General features: G+C 37.8%; 1 long non-coding RNA gene and 1 pseudogene across 3 annotated transcripts; one reads left to right on the forward strand and one right to left on the reverse strand.

The window, feature by feature from the left end:
• The first annotated feature begins 1,255 nt into the window (after positions 1–1,255).
• Positions 1,256–17,196, forward strand: LOC126292112 (uncharacterized). Of its 3 annotated transcripts, none has more exons than XR_007552002.1 (4): positions 1,256–1,313; positions 1,414–1,837; positions 8,090–8,195; positions 16,771–17,196. It is a non-coding gene; the product is annotated as an uncharacterized LOC126292112 (long non-coding RNA). The 3 variants fall into 3 exon arrangements; XR_007552003.1 differs by having other exon boundaries at positions 1,279–1,629; positions 1,745–1,837; XR_007552001.1 differs by having other exon boundaries at positions 1,281–1,837.
• Positions 17,197–22,018: 4,822 nt separating this feature from the next.
• LOC126292324 (5S ribosomal RNA) lies at positions 22,019–22,136 on the reverse strand (annotated as a pseudogene).
• Positions 22,137–27,754: the final 5,618 nt, after the last annotated feature.

Genomic DNA, 27,754 nt, shown 5'->3' on the forward strand with positions numbered 1-27,754 from the left:
GTCAACATCGTCAAAAGCTTTCAACAAATATTTTTACCTAATTCTTCAGTACAGCTCGTTTTCCTGTCTGCAAATTACGCAATCTTTAGAAACGCAGGAACTGCTAAACAGGAACACGTTATACAACAACAGTTCACCAACAAGAGAACAAGCTTCATTCTAGACAGTTCGTATCAAAAGTACTATAAGAAACGTAAATTGATTACAGAAAGAATGAACGACTGTGATAATAGACTTACAAAAATAAATACGGTATCCATTAATTATTTTCTTATTGGTAATCAATATAACCCTATTCTAATGGAAAGGGTTATTACTACCTGCTTCGTTAAAACTAGTGAATTCCCCTGCAAGTTTTGCAGTGTAGTAAACTTATGACACATAATGTGTTGTCTGGCCAGCGCTCATTGTTAGAGATGATCGGAATTGTTACTACTCACTGTCGATTTGGACACCACCGGTTTTCCATTGGACGGTAGGTAGGGTACTATTAATCTTTGACTTGAATATATTTTTTTTTACGCCCTGCTAATTTGCTAGTTCTAACTATGTAGCTAATCCGGCGCTGGTGATTCTGAAGGTGGTTTGCAAATGTGGTGTGAGTTTTCCCACTGCTCCTAATTCCGAAATTTATTTCTTTTCACATGTACCCAGAATGACAATTACTGAAGATTAACTGACATGCATATGTTTTGCTGAATGTACTAGAAGCTGTTCACACCATTTGTAATCTTGCCTTTCTAACCGCCACGCATCAGGCGGACTGATCCCAATTTGCGTGCAAGCGATTGTTATTCTTTGCCTACTACGAGTCTTGCGGGGCTAATCACTCATGAGTGATCGCGCCCTCCAAAAATTGTATAGTAATTGACTTTGATACTTATGATTATGCATTGCATTGTACAAGGGTTGTGCAATTCTGTTGGGAGTGCGAGTGGTGCATAGGAAGCATGCATCATGCATGAATGTAGAAATTCATGCTGCGTAATATATAACATATGTTACCACATATGATATTGGGTAGGAAATAATCGTTTCATTAAAAGTTTAAACCCAGGAACATGTATGCTAGTTTTTTTTGGCAAAAAAAAAATTATTAGTTGGTGTACCTATGGAAATATTTGATACTTCCAAAATATTTCGTGCTAACCCTGCAATTGGAAATAAAATCAACTTCTTGTGGATGGTGACCCCATACGGCGGACCATACAATTAGCACACTCGTGCACCGACAGATGGCAGCTATACCCCCTCTTCACTGGAGAGCCTGTATAGAACGCTCTCTCCTTCTCCCATATGAAAATCAATGATGGGTAAGGCCACGCCGGTACGATCATGATATTTTACGACAGTACTGAGTATTTATTTTGGGTATTGTTGCAAGAGGTAGTGTTTGTTTATATTTATCGCCAGTGAGAGTGAATTTCTGGCGTCGAAAGCTTTGAAATGAGATGCACTGGTGCACCGGATTGTATCAGCAATTCGGCGAGAGAGAGAGAGAGAGAGAGAGCGAGAGCGAGCGAGCGAGCGAGCAAGCAGGCCGTTTCTACCGAAGATTGGGAGGCCAACAGGTTCCCAAAACTGTTGGAATGACAGCTGGTAACCAGTTGTACATTTCAAGTGTTTGGGGTAAGTAATTAATCGGGTAATATACTCGCAATTACAGCTACAATACCGTATTTTTCTGTACGTTATAACCTCATATGATTTGTTGATGCTTCACTTGGACTGTTCACAATACGAGATGAATAAAGCTGATGGGAGTCAACGTTCCAAATATGTGCACTTCTAATGGGAAATGATCAAATAGCAAGGACCGAAGCAGGCAGTAACGAAGGTCAGCTATTTATTTATATTTTTCTGTTTCTGTGCATTTATATCATTCAGATGTATGATGTTGTGTGTTAACTATTAACCGCTGCGATCTCACATAGCTGCTGAGCCAGCCATGGGTAGTTCCCCTTATACCATAAGAATCCAACTTTTGCAAAAGTATATTGTAATTTACCATGTCAAAAGCCTTTGTGAGGTCATGAAAGACACCTATAGCTCAGCATTTCTTGTCAGCAAGATGTAGAGTAGCTTCAAGAAATTCATATATTGCATCAGTAGTGGTTTTTATTTTCTTGGAAATCATACTGAGCAGAGAAAAGACTGTTGTTTTTTTCTTTTAAATGATTTTAGTCTCGCAGCCATTGTAATTCAAATGTTTTGCTGAATACACTGTAACTAAACAGTGGTAGCTACAATCTTCTTTATATCCCTTTTTATGTATGGGTATGACTTTTGCTATTTTAAGCTTTCTTGGCAATACTGCATCTGAAAATGAAGCATTTATTACATGAGACATTGGCTTACTAGTAAGATTGCTGCAATGGTGGAGAAGGAAGCAAGGGATCATGTCTTCTACTGCTGGTGATTTTTTCTTTATTTTACTATTTTATTGAATTATCATTTCTATCTCTGTTCCCAATATTGGTGATAAAAGCATTGTGTGGTCAAAGGTGCTAAGGACTATTTGAGAGGAGCAATTACTTTTTAGATATGCTGTTACTATTTCTACAGTTTCAATATAGTAGGAGTTAAATTCCTGACCTACTTCGTCTTGATCACTTATCATTGTTGTATTTGCTTTAAGTTTAATGTTAAGAACAGTGTTCCTATTCCTACCCATCCTTGTGTGAATTATTTGCCACATGGATTTGCTTTTTTATATGAAGACTTCAGAAAGGTGTCATTGTGTAGTTTTTTTATGTTTTTGTTTTGTGTAGCATTCACCACATTTCTAAATACTCTTTTGTATGTGGCGAAGTACTACTTAAATTGTTCACTTTTGCCAAGTACTGTCTTTTCTGAGGGAGAAAAGCTCCCTCTTCATTGTTGCCGAGGTTATAACACCAGTTGGAGGATACTTTTTTTGTTACAAATATGTTTTTGAAGAGAGATGACAATTGAAGTAGTAACAGAAAATGTTTAAAAAGGTTTCAAGTTTTTCATCTTCTGTTTGAGAGTGGTATACAATCTATGTTTTCTCTCTGTGTATGGTACAAAAAATTAAGGACATTGTATTGACGAAAATTTCTGCTTTGTAGGATCATTTTGTTGGGTTGAGGTTCACTTCCCAGAAAGACTGGATGTATGATCAGTGCATTAAGGTCAGAACATCCTAGATTTACAGACCTAACAAACAATCTGTGTTGCTAACTACTTTGTCAAGAGCACGTACACTTTGGATTGTTACCCTAGTTGGGGATCTACATTTCATAACAAGGTTGTAACAGTTCATGAAATGTATGAAATTACTGAGATCACCTTCTGTAAGAAAATTGATATTAAAATCACCACAGATTAGACCCTTGACAATTTCCTTTTTACCACTTTTTCTAATACTGATGTCAAATTTCTATAAAAGGAATACAAGCTGCCTTAAGGAGACCTATAAACTGATATTACATCACACTGATATCCTTGGCCAGCCGGAGTGGCTGTGCGGTTCTAGGCGCTACAGTCTGGAGCCGAGCGACCACTTCGGTTGCAGGTTCGAATCCTGCCTTGGGCATGGATGTGTGTGATGTCGTTAGGTTTAATTAGTTTTAAGTTCTAGGCAACTGATGACCTTCGAAGTTAACTCGCATAGTGCTCAGAGCCATTTGAACCATTTTTTGATATCTTTGATTTTTGACACCTGACAATTCTACATCTTTTTCTATGCCCAGGTGTGAAGCTGCAACATATATATATATAGGGGGGATAGCAAAAATCCTCCTCCTTTGTTGTAGGCCGCCTTGGCCTTACGGTATTGTAGCTGATGCTCTGGGTGCCAGTGCTATTGTTGTTCCTTTTCTTGATGTTGGAGCCATTGCTGTCCTACCTGGTTTGTTTTGTGGTATTCTTCCCATTACCCCCCTTGATGATGCCTCTTCATCATATTTCTGCACAGAAACCACATCCGCATAGGAGGGGTTAAGTAAAGAAGGTGTCCTGTTTGATTTATTAGATTCTTTAGCTGCTTCTTGTACTGTTTCTGCCATTGTTGATGTCAGTCCTGTAGATGGAATTACACTGTTTGCCTTCTCTCTGCTTGCAATGATTCCATTTATCATCTTACAAATAAAGTTCTTTACTTCATAATTCAGATGCATTCCATGCCTGGTATCCTGGCATCTTTCCAATTTGACTGTATCAATTAAGCTACATTTTCCTAACAAAGAAAACCTCTGTTTTGTTTGAATGCTAGTTTTTCATATTTATTTATTCACTCACAAATCATACATTGAGTCAGATCTACGTGGTATTGTTGCAACAATTGTATTGTGATATTTATTTCTTCTAGAAAAATTTCTTTATTTCTGCTAAAGCAGTTATCTGCTTCATTTTTTGCAACATCATGTGCACTTGCTATATGGTAATTTGTGAACATAGTTCCTGTTTAAAAGTTGTATCACTTACAATCTCTTGATTATCACAACTGTCTTCACAAGCATTCTGTCAACAACATGGGTATTAAGAATTTGTCTCTGAGTAATGTTGGCAATAAAACATTTGTTATATTCAAAAGACTACAAGTTTATCATTTCAACAAGTGTGGCCTTTACTATGATGTAAGTGTTAGATCTGTCAGTGCAATTTTGTTGCAAAATTATGCAAACTACATCAGTTTTATAGCTATGTGCAACTCAGTGATTGAACTGTCATGTTACAAAAAGAGTTACAGAGTAAATGTTGTACCCAGTAATGTGCCCTAGTCCCACTCACTTGAAAAACCAGTGTACTCACACAAAAAGTCAAAATTTGGTGTTTTCTTCCAGAATATGCAAAGTATAAGGAACAAAAGTTTATAGCTACAAATATTTTAAGAAAGCTTCAGACACACTATAGATGTGCTTTGTATAGCCGAGCATTGGCTTAAAGATAATGAAGCTGCCTATATTTCCCTTCCAGGCTTTCAAATGGTTAACAATTCTTGCAGAACTAATAAAAAGGGAGGTGGTTGCCTGAGATAACATACAATGTAATCCATTACTTAAAACCAAGCATATAAACTGTGAAAAGCATTTTGAACACATCACAGTAGAAGTTTAAATCTATTAAGTTTTACTTATATGTATCTACAGACCACCTGATGGTAACATACAAATATTCACCTCCAAACTAGATATTCTACAACAACAGTACAATTTAAAATATCCCAGTATTATCTTATGTGGAGACTTTAATATAGATTTCCTAGAGAATCCACTGCTTCCCGGAAAATAGTGAATATATTGCAATGTTATAACATGATAAACAAAAAACCTAATAGAACAACTAATACCAGTTCCTTTGCAATAGATGCTATTTTGGGTAACACTGACATGTCATCTGTCTGCAAACTAGACAACATCTCCAACGGTATATCAGATCACAACTGCTTGATACTGAATATGACCATGCAAGATGCAAATAAACTGACAGAACTTCCCCAACAGACTTACAAAAGATCAACTGGCAATAAAAATAATATAGCACATTTCTCCATTAAGCTAGAAAGGTGTCTATTGTGCCAGCAATGTTGACAGAAAGGCTACTGTATTTATGAGTATTTTGCAACACTGCTATGAAGTGGCATTCCCAATCAAACTTACAGCTAAAAAATACACCTCAACTTGCAGAAATAAGAGACTGCTATATGCCTACAGTAAAACTATAGACAGTGAGGTATTTCGTAACTATTTCAAGCAGTATAAAAGAATTCTAAACAAGGTAATTCATGAAGCATAGAAAATGTATAATAGGCAATTCATTACCAACTCAAGTAAAAAATCAAAAGCCGTGTGGAGATTGATAAATGAAACAGTTGGCAAAAAAGACAAGACACACTCAAAACCTGCCTTAAAGATCAGGATGGTGTTATCACTGACCCTAAGCAATTATGTGAAATATTTAATGACCATTTCACAAATATTGGTGACAAGTTTTCTTCTTTAATCAAGACTCCTGAACTCACTCATCACTCAGATTCAGCAGTATTCCCACAATCAATTTTCCTTGACCCAGTCACACTAAATGACATCTGCAATATTATAAGGCAGGGACCAAATAAACATTCCTGTGGTCTTGATGGTATATCTGATTGCCTTTTAAAACGGATGTGCCATCATATGTGTGAACCATTGTCAGATATAATAAACTGCTCCTTATCAGGTCACTTTCCTAGAATTTTTAAAGCAGCAAAAGTTATTCCTCTGTTTAAAAAAGGGGAAAGGAGTGATGTAAACAACTACAGACCCATCTCAATATTATCAGGCTCATCAAAAGTCCTCGAAAAATCAGTATATGACCGTGTTATAAATTTCTTGGAAAGTAACTGCATACTAATTCCTCACCAGTTTGGGTTTAGAAAAGGGAGATCAATAAATGGAGCATTATCTCATTTTTACATGAAATCTATAGGGCACTCAATGATAGAAAACACACAACATGTGTGTTTCTTGATCTCACTAAAGCTTTTGATCTTGACAACCATGAATTACTTTTGGAGAAACTATTACGTTATGAGATTAGGGGAAATTGCAGTGACTGGTTTAGGTCATATCTCTTGGACAGAGTACAGAAAGAGTGATTACACCAAAAATTGGTGGAAATGCTCAATCAGAGGAGCAAGTTGTAAGACAAGGTATTCCCTAAGGCTCTACACTTGGTCCCCTTTTATTTCTGATATTCATCAATGATCTGCCCTAAAGCATTCAGGAAGGTGTACTGGCAATGTTTGCTGACGACACCAATATACTGTTTTCAAATCACTGTCCTCATCAACTCAACTCCACAATTGGGTACAAATTGTAGTCTGGTGAACTGGGTGAACAAAAACAAACTTCTCCTAAATAAAGATAAAACAATGTATATAAATTTCCACTTGACACAAAAGGTATTGTCTGTGATAGGTGATATCAGGATTGAGAATGTGCCCATATAGTGAGAAAGAGCCACAGACTTCTTTGGCATGTGGATAGATGACACACTACAGTGGGACATACATAAGGATAAATTATTAGGTGAAATGAACAGAGTGTGCTATGCTTTTACTATTTTAAGTAAAATCTGTGACATCGAAACACTAAAATGTGCCTACTTTGCATTACTACACTCAATAATTACATACTTCATTCCTTTTTGGGGCTTTTCCCATAAGAATGTATTTAGTATACAGAAGCGAATAATTAAGACATTGAAACAAGTACCCCTGTCTTCCACCACTAAACATCTCTTTAAGGAGCTCAGTATTTTGCCAGTGCTTTGTATCTATATTCATGAAACAGTGTGTTTTATTCATGAAAATCTCCATATATTTACAGAAAATAGAGATGTTCACTATCATAATACTAGTCATTCCAATGACATATTTATAGCTGATCAACGGCTACATAAAGGGCACAGTAGTGTAAGGCACCGGGGAGTTCTTCTGTACAAGAAGCTACCTGAAAATGTCAGGTCTTGCCATTAAGGATTCAGATCCAAAATAAAGTTGATCCAGCAGAAGCACTGCTTCTATTCAGTGGAAGAATTTATGAATAGTAATCTAAAACAATTTTTGTAATGTATTTTACTGCATGTGTTAAAATATTACTTTCAACTGACTTATTTGACTCTATTCACAGATGTAACTGCTCCTTGTTATGGCTCATCTGCGCTTATGATAACACAATGTAAATAGTGTTACTCTGTAATCATTATCTGATGACTGTATGTAACATACCAAAAAGTTATGATTCGCTATGTACAGCATATAATTTATATAAATGTATATCTTAAGAATGTTTATACTTATGCATGTAACTGAATACCTACAAAATTAGTATATTTATGTATCAAATCATGTTAAATGTAACTTATCCTACATCTGTGTGTATTGACACAAAAAGATTTCTGGATGAATAAATAAATGAAATGAATACTAAATAAACTTCAATTTTGAAGTGAACTGATACACAGATATTTTATAGGCTATGAAATGTTATTAAAATGGTTACTTAAAAATGCTTCAGATGTAACTTCCATTTGAATGTTTCAATTTGTTAAATAATAAGGTCCCTTCGCTACATTTTTTCAGCCACTGGAGAGAGCTTCTGATGAAACATACTAAATGCAAAATAAGACATTCAGTAGAACTGAAGATGTTATTGTAAACTTGCAGTTACAAAAATCTTAAAGCAGAAGTAAGTATTCACAGAATGTCACTTAATTGACATTCAGAAAATTCACAAGTCAGATCTGTGTTATAGTAAATATAGCATAAAATGTGAAATAAATCATTTCTTCAACCACATCAAATGTTAAGGGAAAGTCTCTGCATCAAATTCCCACAAATGCTCAAATGAAACTATAAGATTTGTCCTAAAAGTGAAATGTACTGTTGGCAGTACTTGTTGTATTTATTTATTTTATTATTTATTTTTCCATAGACCATTCAGCACAACAGTATTCAATATGCCAAATATGATACAGAAATAATACAAACATGTATAAAAATTAACAAAGCTGTTTAGGATTAGGTGGAGGTAGGGTCGAAAGTTGGCCATGCCCTAATCAAAGGAACCAACCTACCATTTGCCTTAGCAACTTGAGGAAACCAGGAAAACTCATCTAGTATGGCTGGATGGGAAATAAACACTTTTCCCTCAAAAGGCCTGCCATCCATGAAAACACCAAAGAACAACACTGATTTCTTCAAGTTTGCACTGGGGCATTCAGTATGTCATTATAGAGTTGTTATGCGTGAAACTTCCATCTGAAAATATGCCAGGAAGCCTGGGCAGATTTTCACAAGGTGAAATGGCAAGAAGGCCATTTGTGGAATATTTACAAGGGTTTGAAGAGAGATGTAGATCTTCTAAATAAAGAATTCAGTCCCTCCCCAGAACTGCAACTTCCTAGCCATGTACTAGTTTTTGTGGTATGAGGTTTGACAGTATACTGAAACATGTTGTAGCATGTTTTTTTTTAACTGCAAACGCCAAAAGCCCTATCAAACTGTGGGCAATCTATCGATAAGATATTCAATTTTATTTTGTCAGTTCCTTGCAGTTATGAATATATCAAGTGATAAGTGCTGATAGTAATGTTGGCGTATGGGGAATTCTTTGTGTTCATTCTAGTCGTAGTCAGGTAAATTGTAAAATTAATCACTCCTATTTACATAAAGAGAATTGTTATTTTGCTGCATACGTGACTCACAGTGAAAGAAAGTACTTTGAATAGTAACAGTTTCAGTGAGGCGTTTGAGGAAAAACAGTCAAGAGTTTCAGTTACTAGGAATTCAGAGTTAACACTGTGGCTTTAGCTGTATTATTTGTATCTGGTAAGCCAGCTGCCAAAATTAGCTCCAAGGCAGAACTCAAAAATAATGTACTACGGAATAATTTATCCATTTTTTTTATTACGGTATCGAGCTTCGGGGCTAAGACCTACAACTGAATAGGGTATTGGTTTCTCAGGAACAAGCAGTTAGGGTAATGCATTGGAGTCTAGAGAGCCCTGTTGTGAATCCTTTGCCCAATGCAAATATTTAACAATGTATTCCTTGTATTTGTATAAATGTTTCACATTTTGTGTGAATAGTAGAAGCAAGTACAGTGATACATATAATTATAACACCAAAAATAAGGCTAAGTACGTCAAGCAGAGGTCAAAACTATTAGGGACTGAGAATAGTCCTCATATAAATGGGCAAATATGGTTCAACATGCTGCCACGTACTTTTGAGAACTTGAGGTGGAAAACTGTTCCATGGGTGTTTAAAAGCATTACTAGTAAATAAGTGTTCACTGAAAGAAAAAGGTCCAGTGTGTGTGCAATGACAACAAATTGTCCTGGAGCACAGTACAGGCTGCATCACATCCACTTCACACAGAAATTTTGGTTTTGACAGGACCCTGCTAGGATTCAGTTATTATTGAGCCATGAAAATATGTTTGACTAAAGATCCAGTTGATGAATTCTTCTCAGATTATCAGCTGATAGGTGGCGTCATCTTGTCGCAACATTTCAATGAGTTTCATACCCATCATATTCGCCAGATGTGTATGAAACTCGTTGAAACATTGTGACAAGACTGTATCACCACTCAGCTGATGACCTGAGAAGAATTCATCATTGGAATACACCAAGAAAGACTGCAATCGCATAAAAGATATGATTAATTGTGATGACAGCTTTCAACTGAATAGTGTGGGACCAGATGTTTTTTTGTAAATTTGTTCAGCAAGAAAACATTTTATGATCAGTGACATATCTAATGACAGTTTACTTTATTAATTTGACATCCTGATTGACAGGAAGTGCAAAATGGCTAAGCAGGCATGGCTAGAGGACAAATGTAAGGATGTAGAGGCTTATCTCACTAGGGACAAGATAGATACAGCCTACAGGAAAATTAGAGAGACCTTTGGAGAAAGGAGAGCCACTTGTATGAATATAAAGAGCTCAGATGGAAACCCAGTTCTAAGCAAAGAGGGGAAAGCAGAAAGGTGGAAGGAGTATATAGAGGGTCTATACAAGGGTGATGTACTTGAGGGCAATGTTATAGAAATGGAAGAGGATGTAGATGAAGATGAAATGGGAGATACGATATTGCGTGAAGAGTTTGACAGAGCACTGAAAGACCTGAGTCGAAACAAGGCCCCGGGAGTAGACAACATTCCATTAGAACTGACGGCCTTGGGAGATCCAGTCCTGACAAAACTCTACCATCTGGTGAACAAGATGTATGAGACATGCGAAATTCCCAAAGAAAGTGGGTGTTGACAGGTGTGGTAATTACCGAACTATCAGTTTAATAAGTCACAGCTGCAAAATACTAACACGAATTCTTTACAGAGGAATGGAAAAACTGGTAGAAGCCAACCTCGGGGTAGATCAGTTTGGATTCCATAGAAATGTTGGAGCACGTGAGGCAATACTGACCTTACGACTTATCTTAGAAGAAAGATTAAGGAAAGGCAAACCTACGTTTCTAGCATTTGTAGACTTAGAGAAAGCTTTTGACAATGTTAACTGTAATACTCTCTTTCAAATTCTAAAGGTAGCAGGGGTAAAATACAGCGAGCGAAAGGCTATTTACAATTTGTACAGAAACCAGATGGCAGTTATGAGTCAAGGGGCATGAAAGGGAAGCTGTGGTTGGGAAGGGAGTGAGACAGGGTTGTAGCCTCTCCCCAATGTTATTCAATCTGTATATTGAGCAAGCAGTAAAGAAAACAAAAGAAAAATTTGGAGTAGGTACTAAAATCCATGGAGAAGAAATAAAAATGTTGAGGTTCACCGATGACATTGTAATTCTGTCAGAGACAGCAAAGGACTAGGAAGAGCAGTTGAACGGAATGGACAGTGTCTTGAAAGGAGGGTATAAGATGAACATCAACAAAAGCAAAATGAGGATAATGGAATGTAGTTGTATTAAGTCGGGTGATGCTGAGAGAATTAGATTAGGAATTGACACACTTAAAGTAGTAAAGGAGTTTTGCTATTTGGAGAGCAAAATAACTGATGATGGTCGAAGTAGAGAGGATATAAACTGTAGGCTGGCAATGGTAAGGAAAACGTTTCCGAAGAAGAGAAATTTGTTAACATCGAGTATAGATCTAAGTGTCAGGAAGTCGTTTCTGAAAGTATTTGTATGGAGTGTAGCCATGCATGGAAGTGAAACATGGACGACAAATAGTATGGACAAGAAGAGACTAGAAGCTTTCGAAATGTGGTGCTACAGAAGAATGTTGAAGATTAGGTGGGTAGATCACATAACTAATGAGGAGGTATTGAATAGGATTGGGGAGAAGAGAAGTTTGTGGCACAACTTGACTAGAAGACGGGATTGGTTGGTAGGACATGTCCTGAGGCATCAAGGGATCACAAATTTAGCATTGGAGGGCAGTGTGGAAGGTAAAAATCGTAGAGGGAGACCAAGACATGAATACACTAAGGATCACACCAGTCTGAGGACTGAAGATAACAACAACAACAACATCTGAATTTTATCTCTGCGAGTCCACATTGTGACATAGATCACACATGTAATATCACCATTACATATGTGCTTGTGCGCCATAGATGGAGCAGTATTCAAAAAGTGCACGAAACTCGACAGAGGTGACTCGTGCAGCAGCTGCCTTTGCACATGTATCTCTGAGCCAATTTTTGGTGTAAAGTGCACTGTGTGGTATCGGCTGATATGCAGTAGGTCACCCTATCAAATACGCGTGCTGCCAGTTACGCCATTGTATTTTTTTCTTACAGCCTCCAGTGCAACACAAGGGTGCTGCCACGAATGTTTACACCAGTGCCTATTAGATTCAAGCATCCTCTCTCAGGAGCTCCAGTGGTGGGTGTACTGAAGTTACAACATTTATGCATTTTGCCCATTTTATGTGTTTGTCAGCTGAATAACATGTACAGACTTTAGTAGTGGCCGGGGCTCAACATCTTCTGAATAGACATTGTATTGAAAAGTGATGGATTTATCAATGTGTTGAGTCTGTATATATTTCTACATTCAAAGCTTCTGTTAACAACTGATGTGGTCACTCCAGCAACAAAATTCTGTATTATTTTTACTATTTGCTATTAGATGTAGAATAAATTAATGTATGAATTTTTTCTTCATGAACAGCCTCTGTTCCTCGCTCCTGTATCCACTAAAGAACCACACAGCGTGCAAAGGAAGACATAACAATGTGACGTAGCAATTTCCAGTCCAAACACTCGCCTGATGTTGTCTGAATGATTAACAGCTAAAATATTGTGGCAAGAAGTAAACATCATCTGATTGCAATCCCGAAACTTCATGGTATAGCATAATTTTCATCTGTCAGTTTGTGTTTGTGAAAAGGATTGTGATATGCAAGGACATTTTGTAGCAGGCAACAGTGTTATGAAATTATCTGCAGCATCGAAACTGAGCATTGTTAATAAACACAAAAGTTTGTTTATAAAACTGGTTTTCATTGGAGTACATGAAATATGTTATCCAGTATTAGCTAACTGTTGATTGGTATTGCAGGCATTTGAAGACAGTCAAAGGCCAAAACTGGCCAGTAATGGATTAAAGTCTGCCTGTACAAAAAATCTTCCAACATCCTATGATAGACTTAATAAAATATTCTGGGCTCTTATGGTGTGATCGGATCAATTTCTTGTCGAAACCCAACATTTTATCCCCACCTGTGGAGAACATATGGAATGGTAGTTTTAGTTTTTTCAAAGGTCTGATGCACACAGTGGCTTTCAGCAAGTCTCAAGAAATTCAGCTGACCATGGCATACTGGCTGGAACATTCCCAGCCGTGAAATTTTACGTTACAGCCTATGCTAGACATCAAAAATTGTTTCAGTTAATTAATTTATTTATTTTATTCTCCAACACAATAACAGTTATGTCTATAGAAGACAACATTTTGTCCTCCTGCACAGCAACTGGGCTCGAACACGATCATTTGAAAAGGTTGAAAGTGGTCATCACTGAAGATAATTGAACTGTTTGCAGAAGACATATTAAAAAAAAAATGTCTTATTTTGTGAATGGTCTGACAGTCTGAGTATTGTATGCGAAAACAAAGTTGACACTCAACGTACGTGGTGGCTGAGGGGAGCGACTGCAAAGGCATTTTCCATTTTCAGTTGCTCCCATCAGCCAGTGTGCTGAGTATCAACTTTGTTTGCATGTTTAATAAGTGTGAATAGGTACTCAGCTCAGACTCGGCACAGGATGTAGCTATCATTGGGCACAGGTACTTACTGTGCCCATCAGCTGCCTTTCATCTGTGGATGAACCTATTGTATACAGGGCGTTATAAAAAGGTACGGCCAAACTTTCAGGAAACATTCCTCACACACAAAGAAAGAAAATATGTTAAGTGGACATGTGTCCAGAAATGGTTAATTTCCATGTTAGAGCTCATTTTATTACTTCTCTTCAAATCGTATTAATCATGGAATGGAAACACACAGGAACAGAACGTACGAGTGTGACTTCGAACACTTTGTTACAGGAAAATGTTCAAAATGTCCTCCGTTAGCGAGAATACATGCATCCACCCTCAGTCGCATGGAATCCCTGATGCGCCGATGCATCCCTGGAGAATGGCGTATTGTATCACAGCCATCCACAATACGAGCACGACGAGTGTCGACATTTGGTACCGGGGTTGCGTAGACAAGAGCTTTCAAATGCCCCCATAAATGAAAGTCAAGAGGGTTGAGGTCAGGAGAGCGTGGAGGCCATGGAATTGGTCCATCTCTACCAATCCATTGGTCACCGAATCTGTTGTTGAGAAGCGTACGAACACTTCGACTGAAGTGTGCAGGAGCTCCATCGTGCATGAACCACATGTTGTGTCGTACTTGTAAAGGCACATGTTCTAGCAGCACAAGTAGAGTATCCCGTATGAAATCATGATAACGTGCTCCATTGAGTGTAGATGGAAGAACATGGGGCCCAATCAAGACATCACAAACATTGCCTGCCCAAACATTCACAGAAAATCTGTGTTGATGACGTGATTGCACAATTGCGTGCAGATTATCGTCGGCCCACACATGTTGATTGTGAAAATTTACAATTTGATCATGTTGGAATGAAGCCTCATCCGTAAAGAGAACATTTGCACTGAAATGAGGATTGACACATTGTTGGATGAACCATTCGCAGAAGTGTACCCGTAGAGGCCAATGAGCTGCTGATAGTGCCTGCACACGCTGTGCACGGTACGGAAACAACTGGTTCTCCCGTAGCGCTCTCCATACAGTGACGTGGTCAACGTTACCTTGTACAGCAGCAACTTCTCTGACGCTGACATTAGGGTTATCGTCAACTGCATGAAGAATTGCCTCATCTATTGCAGGTGTCCTCGTTGTTCTACGTCTTCCCGGTCGCAATTCATAGGCTGGAATGTTCCGTGCTCCCTAAGACGCCTATCAATTGCTTCAAACGTCTTCCTGTCGGGACATCTTCATTCTAGACATCTGTCTCGTTACAAACGTACCGCGCCACGGCTATTGGCCCGTGCTAATCCATACATCAAATGGGCATCTGCCAACTCCGAATTTGTAAACATTGCACTGATTGGAAAACCATGTTCGTGATGAACACTAACATGTTGATGCTACGTACTGATGTGCTTGATGCTAGTACTGTAGAGCAATGAGTCGCATGTCGACACAAGCACCGAATTCAACATTACCTTCCTTCAATTGGGCCAACTGGTGGTGAATCGAGGAAGTACAGTACATACTGACGAAACTAAAATGAGCTCTAACATGAAAATTAACCGTTTCTGGACACATGTCCACATAACATCTTTTCTTTATTTGTGTGTGAGAAATGTTTCCTGAAAGTTTGGCCGTACCTTTTTGTAACACCCTGTATAAGAGGATCTTCAGCAAGGGAAATATAGAATATTTTTTGCAGTTGCTATCAAATCTATCAAGGGCTAATGATCTTTGTAAATCCAATACAGATGACAAGTACTCCCATTTCATAATAAAACTGAGTATTTTCAAAAAGCCTTCCTCAAAAAGAAATTTGAGTGCAAAAACACAAACAAACCAAACAACTGTGCTGCAGCAGGAATCAATTTCCTGCAACAGGAAGGGAGCTTTTTTAAACTTTTAAAACCAATCCTTTCCAAGGAATGTCAAAAAATAAAATTATTTCTGGACTAAGTCATAAAAGAAGCTAAATTAAGAGGGAATAACCCATATATCAGGGACTCTATAAACAAGACTAAGCTCCTGTGGATAGCTGTGCAGAAACTTCCTGGGAAGAAGGAAACTCACAAGGATATTACTCTATCCTATAACAACAGTCTTAGTTGCAGGTCTGTTGCAATCCGTTCTTTGCCACAATCACAAATGATTTAATCATCAAAAAAATTGATAAATTAGTTTTGAAGGATTCCCAGGTACTTGCAAAACTCAGTATTGACAAAAAAATAAATGTCCGTCGGTCCTGCTAGTGAAGGTGAGCTAGGAAAAGTTAAGCTCCTTAAAAAATAGCAGTTCAGTAGGAATTGATGAGATCCCTGGTGATAATAAGGAAACTGTTGAAAAACTTTATTCTCACACCATTATTAACCATTTGCAATTCTTGACTGTTTGAGGGCATTTTTCCTCATCTGCTAAAATCATTCTAAAGTCATTCCTCTTCATAAGAGAGTTGCTTGAAAAAAACGTCACATTATAGGCCTGTAGCACTGCTATTTGGCTATTTAAGATTATAAATTAACTCTTTCTTGCTCAGGTAACAAAATTTTTCAGTTGGAATTATATATTGTCAGCATGATTTCAGAGCACAACATTCCACTGAGACTGCTACCTTTTATCTTGTCAACCACATCTTAAATGCAAGTGGAAATCACTCAGGAGTCTGTCAAAAATTGATTTTTTAGTTTTTGTCTTAAAAAAATCTCTGTAGTTTCCTGAACAAGAAAAAGGACCACAGAAAGTACCAAAACAGACAATTTCAGAGTGCCTACATGCACCACAATGTCCCCACAGCACACTGTCAGCTCTATTAAAAATAAAGTTTTGTTCTCATGTGTTTCGTTTTTATGACTTTTTAGTTCTTTAGGTTGGCTAACCTGTGAAAGCTTTACAGCTGCTTATCTTTCATTCATACAGAGAGTTTAGTCATAGTTTGCTGCTGTTTCAACAATTGTGTTTGGGAACGGATACCAAAAGCTCTTCTAGTAGGACTAAATACTTTGAAAATAGGTGTGCTAAATGCTGTTCTATGTTTCAGTGATGGCGCGGTGTCAAAGCTTAATGTTATGGAACTGATGGGAGTACCTGGTAGACTAAATATGCATAGAGCTTAATCTACATTGACCGAAGGAGACTTTCTGAAGCAGAAAAATCAGTGATGGAAGCCACCAAAGAAGCAAGAATAAGTAGTGAGAAAAAGAGAAGAGAGGAAGGACAACAGATGAAACAAGATGAATATGGACCTGGGCTGTATTAGTGCTATGCAAGTTTAACAGAAAAAGCAAGTTTTAACTTTAACTTGAATTTCCCAAAAGTTAAATTATAATTATGTTCTGGTACACTTTGTCTTTAAAAACTATTAGAGACAGAGGCCTGAAATTTTGAAATACTGTCTTAAAACATGCTTAATCAAAAAGTAGACTATTCTTGTGACTTAACCCTGAAAATAAAATTCTTTTTTGAATAAAAATGCTGAATTCATTTCCAAAATTTTTGATAATCCTACTTAAAACTTTTTTGTACCACAGTTCATGACAACACGTATTAATAGTCTCCCCTCATGTATAAAGAATGCAAAAGCAGTTATATTTGCAGATGATGCCAGTCTGCTTATGGAAACAAAAAGAAGTAAAGATCTTATCACTGTTGCAGGTGTCATCAAAGATAAAGTTTGAAAATGGCTCTTTAGGCACATGTTTGTATTAAACCGACAAAAACAGTTACTCTATGCTTTCAGCCACAGAAAAATAAATACACTGAAAAGGCAGTAATTCACATGAGTAACTATGAAATTCAGAATATCAATGTGACAAAGTTTCTTGTGCTTTGCCTGTAAGAAAATTGAAAATGGGTCTCTCTCATAACATCCTTAAACTACCAACTCTTTATTTAAAGTAATGTATGTAATCAAGGTACTATTCAGCATTGCAATGCTTGAAACTGTAAAAAGTGTGCATTTTTCTTGGATACATTCACTGTTATGATATGGTGTTATCTTTTGGCGAAATACTCCTCCTGCCATAACAACATTCAGGAAGCGAAAGAGAATAATATGATTAATAAAAATGCAAACAATAGAAGTTCCTGTAAGCCATTTTTTGATATTTAAACGTTCTCCCTCATTGCAATTATAACCTAGACTTTGAGCTCTTAAGAACGAAGAAAGAGAATCTGTTTATCCAAAACACTGCTTCGCATGAGCAACATACTAGGTTTTCCTTATCCACATAAATTATTCCAGCACAAATCTATCTCAAGAGAGTGCTCATCACTGCAGTGTAACAATCTACAGCAAGCTGCCAGAAATTGGTAAGAATACCAAACGTATAAACACATTCAAAAAAGCTGCTGGAACCTTTTTATTAGTGTGTAACTAAGCGACTGCTACGGTTGCAGGTTTGAATCCTGCCTCGGGCAGGTTTAAGTAGTTCTAAGTTCTACGGGACTGATGACCTCAGATGTTAAGTCCCATACTGCTCAGAATCATTTGAACTGTTTTTTGAACCTTTTTAATAAAGAGTTGTTTTTACAGTTTGTCAGATTATATGAGTGGCAAACTAGAATAGTTCCCTAATGCTATTCCCTCTCCTTCCATCTCCTGATGAAGCAATCTCGGGTTGCGAAAGCTTGAAATTTGTGTGTGTGTGTTTTTTATTGTGTCTATCTGCCAGTGCTTTCTCGTTTGGTATGTCACAGCATCTTTGTTTTTTATATATAAATAACAAATTGCGATGCTATGGTAAGATTTGTAACATCAGTTCTCATTTTCCACATTTGATTAACATTTCAAGATTTTGTTAATAGTGAGTGTAAGGATACATCAAAGTGAGGACTCTGTCAAAATGTGATTTGCAAAAATGAAGACTTATTATTTGTTCAGTTCATTACAAACATATTATTAAAATTGTAATTATTTGTTTTTGTGTAAAATGTTATGTAAAATGCCCTCAAATTGGAAAAAGCTATTCAATTTCTTACAGAAGGGAAAGCCTGGAATCTAGTCACTACATGAATAGCTGCAGCTTACATTTATTGTTGTTCATTTTAAAAACAGTACCCACACAGCTTCACCACCTGTGATTCTACTGTTTGCAGTGACAAGCAGTCACTCTGCCCATAAGCTGAGGGTCTCACTGAGGCCTTCACTGAACAAAATTACCCTCCCCACCTCGTCCAGAAATAGATCACCTGTGATTTGTCTCCCCAGTCATCTACTGCCCTCACACACCCTCTGATCATCCACAAACAAGTGGCCTCTTGGTCTCACCCAGGACTAGAGTAGCTGAATCACATTCTCTACAGGGCTTTCGACTATCAGTGTGCCCCCTAATAAGAATTATCCACATTATCCCTCCCACAGTAGTAGTCCACCACCCACCCACACAACCTGTGCATCATTCTTGTCCATCCCTATTCCCCCTGTGTTCCCAACCATTTGTCTCTGACTCATATTTTAGACCTATATGCAAGACCTGCCCCATATATCCTCATGCTGCCAGCTACTCCAGTCCTGTCTCAGGCATTTCCCACACCGTCAGAGGCAGGAAAATCTGTGAAAGCAGCCACGTTGTCTGCCAATTTAGCGGCAACACTGTGTGGTATTCTATGTGGGCATGACAACTGACAAGCTACGTATCTGTACGAATGGCCTCTGCCAAACTGTCGCAGACAGACTGCCAGACCGTCCAGTGGCCGAGCTTGCCACGCGACGTGATGTGTGTGTCAAAGACTGCTTTGTGACCTGTGCCATCTGGATTCTTCCTGAATTGTGTAGGTGGGAACTCTCCCCGCAACCTGTCCTTCATTCTTGTAACCCCTCCCCCATCCCCAGTGTTTGTTAGTCCCTGTCTTCCACCTGACATCACTAGCCCCTTTCCTGCTCCTACTCCAGCCTGACATACGCCTCGTATCCTCCCAGCACACCTTTGTACTCGTTTCCCCTTCTCTCCTCTCCTTTTTGTCTCCCATCCCCCAGCACAACTCTGCCAATTCTGCTCCTAGCAAACCTCCGTCGTGACTCCACTGTGTCTCTGTGCACTGCCAGAAGCAGAACTATGTCCCTGTGCACTGCCAGAAGCAGAACTAAAGCATTTTTCTGCGCACCTACCCTGATGTCCGTCTGCCTTTTCACAACATGCCTCTTCTGTACCTCACTACCGTGCCTCCCGAGATTGCTACTCACAGTGCTGCAGTGCTTGTATGTGTTTCTTCATCTGATGAAGGATTTGTCTAATAGGCTAAATAATATAAAGGGTGTCCATAATTAAAGTTCTGATTTCAAAACCCTGTACAAAGAGAAACACTACTCAGAATGATGTCAATTTTGATCAGCTTATTATTGACACAGTGGGAAAACTTGTGGAATGAAAAGGAAAAAAAGGGCAAACATTTTTCCTATAGAGGGCACTGTAAGCATCTTAATGTAAGAGGGGTCAGTTACAAATGAGACATGAATCACGGCTTTGGTTTGAGATGCAAATTACACAATCTGTGCTGATCAATTTGCGTCGCTGCACAAGTTTGGCAATTACAGTTGTGGCACTGTCAGTTAGGAAAGCCCGTCTTTCATGGCAAGGTTGTACCACACTGGGTGGTAAAATCAGTTTCTAATTGTTCTGGGGCCATAAATAGCATGAAAAGTGATATGACATTGGTTTTTAATTGTTCAGAAGCCAAAAACTGAATAAAAACCAAAATGACAGTGCTTTTTAACTATCCTGGGGTCAAAAAATACATTAAAAAGCAAATTGACTGTATCTTATTATCATGATGCTGAAACAAGATTTTTCAATATGCTATCCACCATTTTCTGCCACAAGTTGAAACTGAGAAACTGCATCTACCACTACAAATCAGTGTGTCTCCGTGGGTCACTTAGGGAATATGTTGTGCAGTGCATGCCCTTAATTCAGCTCTGTTTGTGATTGGAGCACTGAACACAATGTCTTCAGATAACCACACAGCCAGAAGTCACACAGATTAAGATCAGATGATCAGGATTGCCAGGTGTTAGCAAAATGACAGCTGATAATTCTGGCATTTCCAAAATACCCCTGCAGTAGCCACTTCACTGGCCGTGCGGTGTGCGGAGAAGTGTAGTCTTGTATAAAAATGATTCCATCCACCCCCATGGGGTTGAAGTGTTGGTGTGCACTTACCAATGATGGTACAGATAACAAGACTCGTGTCCTCGAAAAAATGTGCCCTATGATAAAGGGAGCCATCAAACCACACCACACAGTAGCCTTTGCAGAATGAAGTTATGCCGATTGATGTGCATGTGGATTTTCCATTGCCCATACTCTGCAATTCCTTATGGTGACATGTCCTTGGAGGTGTAAATGGGTCTTTGTCTGTTCACAGAATGTTCCATAGTGATCCACTGCCCACTTCTATACAAGCAAGAATTTCCAGAGTGAATGTTTTTCTGCTGGAAGGTCAGCAGGGAGCAACGTCTGAAGATAGCATGGATAGCAACACAGGATGTTTCAAAGGATTTCATGCACTGTTCATGGACACACATCCAATATTCAAGCAATTTCCCATGCACAGCATGTTTGCACACTACTGCTCAGCCCCTTCTGCTGTGCTGTGGCCATATCTTCAACATAGGTCGAATCGACTACTTTTCTCTCTCTGCCACATTATGCTTTGAAACAAACTGTCTTTTCGAATTTTGTAATCTTTTTTTCCACGTCATTAGCGGACATTGGACCAATCCATTTTTCATGCCTTGGATTGTCCAGAGCTTCTGCTGGGCTACTGATACACAGTCGCTGTTCTTGTAAAGGAGTTTTACACCAGCAGTGTGTGATCCTTTACGAAGACTGTCACGTTAGGCATCTTGTAAGAAAACTGAGGAACGTCTGTGTGACGTGCTTCTTTTGCATATTTTGAAACTTACATGCTATCTAATGGTTGCGCTTTCATTAATCTTTTCTTTTCTGTGACTTTTCCCACCGTGTCAATAAAATGCTCTTCAAATTTGACTTCATTCTGAGCAGTGGTTCTCTTTCTCCACCATTTTGAAATTGGAACTTTAGTTATGGACACCTTGTACAACTCAAAAACACTGAAACTCCTCCTGAACAGGCCATGAAGGCCCAACGGTACTGACCAGCCACCGTGTCATCCTCATCCCACAGGCGTCACTGGATGTGAATATGGAGGGGCATGTGGTCAGCACCCCACTCTCCCGGCCGTATGTCAATTTAAGAGACCGGAGCCGCTACTTCTCAATCAAGTAGCTTCTCAGTTTGCCTCACAAGGGCTGAGTGCACCCCGCTTGCCAACAGCACTCGGCAGACCGGATGGTCACCCACCCTAGTGCTAGCCCTCTCCGACAGCGCTTAACTTCGGTGATCTGACGGGAACCGGTGTTACCACTGCGGCAAGGCCGTTGGCCACCATGTTCGAGAGTCTACTTATAAATGCACCTGCCTGTTACTCGGTACCTCCTCTCTGTAGTGAGCAGCAGTCTAATTCATATTGTTATTGCGATTCCATCTCAGATTTTCCATTGTTTCATTACTCATATTTTTTATCGCCATCTGAGAATATTAATTAATGTGCAGTAAATAAGGTTACGTGTAGAATGATGCACACTAATAGAAACACAAACCTGGAACAGCCCCACATGCTCTAAATTAGGTTACATGCAAAACGATTCACACTGTGAAACACACAAGCATGGAATAACCACTTGCTCTGATAGTGCTCATAGTTATATACTATATTTTTCTTTTGTATCTTCTTTCTTTCAAACACCTGGTGCATATAGCACATACAAGCAAAATATCACAATTCACTGTTGAGCTGTAATTTTCGAGCTTTGCTGTCGAGAGTATAGTCTACATGTTGCTTACTGTAACAGTATATATTTTTCACATATCGACAGTTTCTTTAAGAAAATATTCATAACTGAAGACTTGTGAAAAACCACACGCACTTCAAAATACAATCTCAGAAATAGTTGGTTATTTTAGGGTTGACAAACCTAAAGCCTTATTTCAACAGTAAAACTTTATTTTCTAAAATTTGTTATTCAGAAAATATTACCCCAACACAAAAATGTTTTTACAAAATCATTAAAATATGCAGTGTTACTTCTTGTCACTTTGATTTTCCTGAATCCAACTATGTACACTCTCACTACAAAAAAGATATAAGTTAGTGAAATATTAAAATTATAAAATTTAGGTCTGCAGAAATTTGTTGCTGCATAATAATAATTTTCGGGGATAAAAATACTGGCCCAAAAATCTGCTCATAAGAAGAAGTACCTTAACTAACTGTATGAGACATGGTGTAAAAGTTTTGCACACAAATCCTGCATTTTATATTGTTATTTAATATGCAGTAGCTTTAAATTTTAACATTTTGTAAAAATATTTTCACACAAGTCATTGAAGTCAGAACTAAGCCACAATTGCATACAGTCAGGTAAAAAAAAAAAAACTCCGTGTTCAGTACTAGACGTACGAAAATTCGGTGAGGTCAGTAGACTGCCTTCAGCGAAACTGCCTCTCATGTACTCTTTGAATATTTGTAGTTTACTGAGCTGTTGTGTAAAAATAGTAATGAAACTTTTTATTGATGTACTGATCATCAGTAAAGAGATCTAAAGTTTTAAATATAATTTAACTTCAACAGTGTTGATTTGCTTACCTAAAAGTCTTTAAGCACCCATCAGTTCACTCACTGAACAAGAGATGGATACAATGATTGATGAAATTAGGGTCAGTACTCTTGCAATTGGTAAGTTATAATTTTGAGCCTAAATTGTATTAATTCAGTACTGCAGTCAAAAAGTGGAAAGCTTCACAATCCATCATTCAGCATTCGCTGAATTGGTTAATGAGAAGAATAAAAGTAAACTGCATGGGAGAAAGGTAAGAGAGGCTACTTTGAAAATACCATATGGTAGTATGATACACCCTTGTATGTTATAAAATTTGGGAAAAATGAAGATTTTAAACTACCTTATTCACATAGTCTTTCAATCACACATCATGATCCAAAACATTCAATACATTTTTATGTTAAGCCACTGCAGGCTACTACTCTAAGTACATTAACAACAAATTGTGACTAGTGCCCAGTACCCTCACTGATTATTATGGGAAACTGAGCGAGGTGGCACAGAGGTTAGCACTCTGGACTCACATTCAGGAGGACGATGGTTCAAACCCGCATCTGGCCATCCAGATTTGGGTTTACCGTGATTTCCCTAAATTGCTCTAGGCAAATTCTGGGACGGTTCCTTGAAAGGGCATGACTGATTCCTTTCCCAATACATGACACCATCCAAGCTTGTGCTCTGTCTGTAATGGTCTCATTGTCAACAGGACATTAAGCCCAATCTCGTTTGTTTATTATTATTATTACTATTATTATTATTATTATTATGGAAACAACTTTTAAATTACTTCATACATGTTGTATCTCAGGGGAAAAAACACACTTTAAAAAAAATGTACATTGCTCCTTATATGCTAAGTAGATTCTGTTTTCATCTCTGATTTTTCAATCCAAATTCATCTGTAACTTAACTCAGAATGTTGTAAGCTTGTATATATTTGCAATGTTAAAGCATGTTTAATAGAAATATTGTAAACAAAATTTACATCCCATATCCCAATATTGGGATAAAATATAGAAACAGTGGCTAATAAGATGTTCAGTCTGAGGGTTTTCAGTTTCCTGCCTTATGTCTACTGTCATCTTGTTGTACATTTTAGTACCATAATAATAAAACGTCATTGCAAAGCCAACATAGGGATGTAAAGTGTAGATGGAAATCATTTTTTCTTCTAATATTGTGGTTGTGCATTGCATGCTTCATCTAAATTCATTCTCGTGTCTTGCTGTGAATACCTCTCAGGGAGTAAATACTTTGGCGCAAAGAACACACATGCCTTTGGAAATGCTTCTGCAAGATGTTCAGTTATCAACAATACACAGTATTCTTATTGCATAATTTTGTAGAAAAATACATTTTTGACCTAATCTGCATTGCCCTATAATATTAGCACAGTATTTATTGAAAGTATGCTAGCATTTCTGTTTGCAGTGTGAACATAATGAGAGAAATTTCTAAGTGCAAAGCAGGCAACATTCAGCTTTTCATTTAAATTATCCACATCCTGGTACCACCTCAGTGAACTATCCATGTCCAGCAACTTTGAGTATGGAGCCTATGCTTGTGTGTGCCCACTAACCTTCCACAATGGGAACCTCTCTCTCCAGATTCTATGGAGATCTGTATCACCAGGTTAGCCTTTCGTTGGTAACATGTAAAAAATGTGCACTAATGATAACATCTGTATGTGAGACTAAAATTATCAAATTTTGCAATTTGTGTCCACTTTAGTGAATATTGAAAGTTGATAACAGTTTAAAAGTGCGATGAAATATTAATAGTATTATTTTTATTGTGTTTAAATGTAAACTTGATTATTCTTTTGCAAAATTCAAAAAGTTAAGTAGTTGAGTTTCCAATCAAATCATTTGTAAAGTTGACCTGTCTTCTCGAATGTATTGATATATATATTGGAGTAAAGAAAGAAATTACAAACTTTTTACACATTTACAGGGAACTAGGTAAGCAGTTGGGTTTATCACATTTCAAACACTTGTGGAAGTAAAGAAAACAAGAAAGTAAATTTTCTGTATGTATTTCACTTATATTCATGCAACTCTGTAAGCGGCTGGTTTTATCGCATTTCACGTACAGTACCTGTATGCCATCATTCCGTTCAATGTGAAGGGGACAGTAATGACAGTGTTTTCTAGCTTCTTGCTTCTTTCTCTTTTTGTTGGATCAATAACTTGCTGCTCTTCACCCAAAATATCTAGAATAATTTGCTTAAGTTCATCCAGTAAGTTTGAAATCTGGTACTTCTCTGTATATGTCTTCTGATTAAGCTCATTTCTGTGCTCTTCATGAACTAAAATCTTGACATGGTACCCTTATGTAAATACATAACATAGACTTTTTGCAGCTCATTGATCCTGAAAGTAAAATATTGCCAGTGGCTACCTTGTTTGTCCATTAGCTGAGTAGTTGCTACACAACATTTCATAGCATTTTCTAAATTAGTAATTTCTGGTTTGTTGCTTTTCTCATTGGTGTATGCAGAGTGGTGCATCGAAGAAAGCATAACTGTCTTAGATTTTTTGGGAACAAAATACCATAAATACTGTAGCTTTCTGTTGATTGGAAAAACCCTTTTGGAACTTCTCTTTTTTTGGATTTTAGAGTTCCAACATATGTCAACTTGTTTTCATCACCCTCTTTCACAATTAAATGGAGGTAAACCAGCTGTCTGTTGCAATATTCCTGTTTGTTCCACATATAAATTTGAAAGATGAATCACAGATAGTGTTGCTCCATAGCTGTCTTTCCCAACATAAACATAAGCAACATATAAATATGGTGAGTGTGCATCTGGAAGACACATGTCCTTTATGCCATATTTACCAGGTTTCTTGGGCTTACATATTATGAATTGGTATCTGCCTATAAATGGGATTATATAACACCAAAAACAATCAATTTTTGACAAAATAATTTAATTGTATAGATAAAAAAATCTACTCGCCGAGCGGTTACAGAACACACACATAAAAGATGGTTGTAATTAGGCAAGCTTCCAGAGCCAGTGGCTCCTTCTTCTGGCAGAATGGTTGAAGGTGGAGGAAGAGGAGTGAAAAGGAAAAGGACTGGAGAGGTTTAAGAAAAGGGGTAGATTTTCAAATCTTGTCTGATGCAGTCCCCAGCAGTCAGTCTTTCCTTCTCATCCCATGCAGTAAGTCTCCCCTGACCCACGGTTCAGAGTGACTTTTGTGAAATCTAACCCTTTTCGTAGACCTCTCCAGTCCTTTTCCTTCATTCCTCTTCCTTCCACTTCAACCCTTCTGCCTGAAGGAGGAGCCACTGTCTCCAAAAGCTTGCACAATTAGAACCCTCTTCTAGGTTTGTGTTCTGCCGCCACTTGGTGAGTAGATTTTTTTATCTATCCGATTACATTATTTTGTCTAAATGGGATTATAATCTCATTAATGCAAACACGAACTCCAATGGAGTATACCTTCTGACAGTTATAAATAAAGATATTGAAAATGTTGGACACACCTGGTGCAGGATCATACGTTTACCTTTGTTCATGAGTAGATGCATCATCAAATCTGAGAGCCACCAGTAAAACTTCACATCATTATAGAGATATTGTTGAATGTAAAATGAGGCATTCTGTACAGTCATTTGCAAAAAAAATGATGCTAATTTTTCATGTCCAGATTTGGAAATGAAACATAGAACATCAAACCAATCAATGTCTCCATTTCAGTTTTGTCTCTATCTTTATAACAGGAGGAAGGATTCTTTAATTTATTCCTTATGACTTGCAGTTTTGAATTGGTATGTAGCACAATCTCATCCAAAATCTCAGTGTTGATAAGCAAACACCATATTTCTCCTTGGTCTGGGTCATTACCTAACTGATTGGCAGGACCTTAATAAAGCAGATAGGTTAGAAAATTTAAAAAGGGAAGTGGATAGGTTGAAGTTAGATATAGTGGGAATTAGTGAAGTTCGGTGTCAGGTGAATACAGGGTTGGTTAGGTGAATACAGGGTTATAAATACAGAATTAAATAGGGGTAATGCAGGAGTAGGTTTAATAATGAATAGGAAAATAGGAATGCGGGTAAGCTACTACAAACAGCATAGTGAATGCATTATTGTGGCCAAAATAGACACGAAGCCCATGCCTACTACAGTAGTTCAAGTTTATATGCCAATTATAGCTCTGCAGATGATGAAGGAATTGTTGAAATGTATGATGAGATAAAAGAAAATATTCAGATAGTGGAGACGAAAATTTAATAGTTGTGGGTGACTGGAATTCGAGAGTAGGAAAAGGGAGAGAAGGAAACATAGTAGGTGAATATGGATTGGGGCTATGAAATGAAAGAGGAAGCCGCATGGTAGAGTTTTGCATAGAAGATAACTTAATCAAAG

This window comes from Schistocerca gregaria, chromosome 9 (assembly GCF_023897955.1).
Source record: "Schistocerca gregaria isolate iqSchGreg1 chromosome 9, iqSchGreg1.2, whole genome shotgun sequence".
In the NCBI taxonomy this organism is placed as follows: Eukaryota; Metazoa; Arthropoda; class Insecta; order Orthoptera; family Acrididae; genus Schistocerca; species Schistocerca gregaria.